The sequence below is a fragment of the Oncorhynchus tshawytscha genome, linkage group LG19 (assembly GCF_018296145.1).
Source record: "Oncorhynchus tshawytscha isolate Ot180627B linkage group LG19, Otsh_v2.0, whole genome shotgun sequence".
Lineage (NCBI taxonomy): Eukaryota > Metazoa > Chordata > Actinopteri > Salmoniformes > Salmonidae > Oncorhynchus > Oncorhynchus tshawytscha.
The window spans coordinates 25545350-25548158 of record NC_056447.1 but is presented as its reverse complement, the minus strand read 5'-3'; the positions used below and the strand labels follow the sequence as shown (position 1 = coordinate 25548158).

At 42.1% G+C, this 2809-nt stretch overlaps 1 non-coding gene across 1 annotated transcript; it reads left to right on the top strand.

Moving 5' to 3' along the window:
- The first annotated feature begins 2736 nt into the window (after positions 1-2736).
- On the top strand, positions 2737-2809 carry trnav-aac. The gene has a single exon. It is a non-coding gene; the product is annotated as a tRNA-Val (tRNA).

Sequence of the window (2809 nt, the reverse complement as noted above, 5' to 3'; positions counted from 1 at the left end):
TGCACTTCACAAAATAGATGGCATCATGAGGAATGAAAATTATGTGGATATATTGAAGCAACATCTCAAGACATCAGTCAGGAAGTTAAGCTTGGTCGCAAATGGGTCTTCCAAATGGGCAATGACCCCAAGCATACTTCCAAAGTTGTGGCAATTTGGCTAAAGGACAACAAAGTCAAGGTATTGGAGTGGCCATCACAAAGCCCTGACCTCAATCCTATAGAAAATTTGTGGGCAGAACTGAAAAAGCGTGTGCGAGAAAGGAGGCCTACAAACCTGACTCAGTTACACCAGCTCTGTCAGGAGGAATGGGCCAAAATTCACCCAACTTATTGTGGGAAGCTTGTGGAAGGCTACCCGGAACATTTGATCCAAGTTAAACAATTTAAAGGCAATGCTACCAAATACTAATTGAGAATGTAAACTTCTGACCTACTGGGAATGTGATGAAAGAAATGAAAGCTGAAATAAATCATTCTCTCTACTATTATTCTGACATTTCACATTCTTAAAATAAAGTGGTGATCCTAACTGACCTAAAACAGAGAATTTTTACTCGGATTAAATGTCAGGAATTGTGAAAAACTGAGTTTAAATGAATTTGGCTAAAGTATATGTAAACTTCCGTATACAGCCCCCTCCCACACACAGTCATACCACACGTTGTCGACAAGCATCACATATCCTGTCTGGCATCATGGGCAGGTAGGAGGAGTCGATGTTTGGCAGAATCCTCACATCCTTCACAGTCACCTCCTCCAGAGAACACTCATAGGGCGGCGCACAATTGGCCCAGCAACGTCCGGGTTAGGGTTTAGCTGGGGTAGGCAGTCATTGTAAATAAGAATTTGTTCTTAACAGACTTGCACGGTTAAAAAAACATTTGGGGTAGTAGCACTGTCAGAGCGGTGCTCACTGAGGAGGAAAGGGGGTGCTGAGATGCTTTAAGTCAATAAACATAGATAACTGATTCAAATCGATATCTAATGTGGCCAAAGAGAGTGTAGCAAGGCTTTGGCAATGATGTGGTGTTGACAAGTGTGGGTGTACCCTGTGCTTTGAAGGTGTTGAGGTGTGTGTGTGAGGGGGACTCACTGCTGTAGGATGCTATGGTAGCCATGTTCCTGAACCACCGCCTCACCATCACCTTGACAAACACACACAATATGCAGATAATGAGCCCCTCAAAGATGTCATTCTTCACACTTCATTTAAAACCTTCCAAGGGTACTCTATGAATTGCTTATCTCTATGAAAAATGTGAAGACCTTGTTCACAAGACTGAAGTTTTGCCCAGCCCCTAACTCACACAATTGACATCACATTTATTTACATTTATTTATTATGCAGTTTATTTTACAAACATGTATTAATCAAGGCAGAGCCCCACAGTTACCCATGTGGGCCCCCTATCTCCTCTCCTACCCCATCTGATGATTAGCAGAGCTGCATTAGACAGCAGCAGGCTGTCTACACTCATTGAGAGTGGGCTCCTGAGTCCTCCTGTGGTTGGCAGTTGCAGTAAAAAAAAAAAATACATAATATATACTACATATAATATATACAGTATATATTTCCTTTTTGTTAAAACATTTTTTACATTTGCTTAGTATTGGGGCTCACCACATGCCTGGGCCCAAGGGTTTCAGCCCTGGTAAGCCTGTGCATACATTCGGCCCTGGACATATAGAAAAGACACAGATAAATACATTCCTAGGACACCAAAGTTCCACAACCAACACACAATACGAATAACCCATGCAATGCCAGTCCCCTCAACCTTAGTATCGTGGTCAGTCTGTATCCATGCCTGTCACACTGGGGTTCAATTCCCTGACCGAAACCAGACGTTTGCCCTTCCATGGATATCATTCGCGATTTGACTGTTTTCAGAAAGTAAGCGGTGTAAAAAAAAAAATTCATACTTCCCAGGTGAATAAGGAAAAGTTATGTAAAATGTAACAAATTAAAACTTTATTTTTACATTTTGGTACTAAACAAACAGAGCTGTACTAACGGTTCGCCATCTTGCCCAGAAAAAGTCTAGTTCATCTAGCTAGCTGTGTAGCGCACATGATAACACAATCCCTTCGTCAGAAGAGCACTGCTTATAAACAATTGTGAGGATTGTCTAAATGATCCGCGTAGTCACGGCCCCATTGTATAATCGCTTGTTAGTATAAATATGTTCTTACCTATTGAGTGAGTTAAGTAGGCAATGCTGTGGCCAAGTGTAGTGGCGAGTGTCTCGGGGGCTTTCAGAAAAATCATTAGGCATATCATGGTCATGTTCAGGGCACATAACATAAAATGTTTTGCATGTGTTTCTTCAGGTTGTCCCTCCCAGTTTCGACTTGTTTTGTTCCCAGCGTATATGACCCAGATGAACGTCATCAAAGTTGTTGAAGGACACCGAACCTGCAATAGTAGCCAAAATTGTAATCATATTCAGTTGTGGTTTTGTTTGTAGGTTACACCTCAATATCAAAGTAACCTGAAAGGCTTCGGAACTGAACGATTTAATGCCAGTCCACTCAACCTTGTCCGTATCCATGCCTGTCACACTGGTGTTCAATTCCCCGACGGAGAGGCCAGACATTTGCCCTTCCTTACTAGCGTTTAACCATTTTATTTATAAAAAATGTTTTGGTCATACTTACAATATGTTCTATTTCTACAGGGTCTAGTATCTCACCTGGCTATTAAGGGTAGTGGGGTTGTAGTCACAATCAATCAGTTTCCGTAGTGTAGTGGTTATCACGTTCGCCTAACACGCGAAAGGTCCCCGGTTCGAGACCGGGCGGAAACA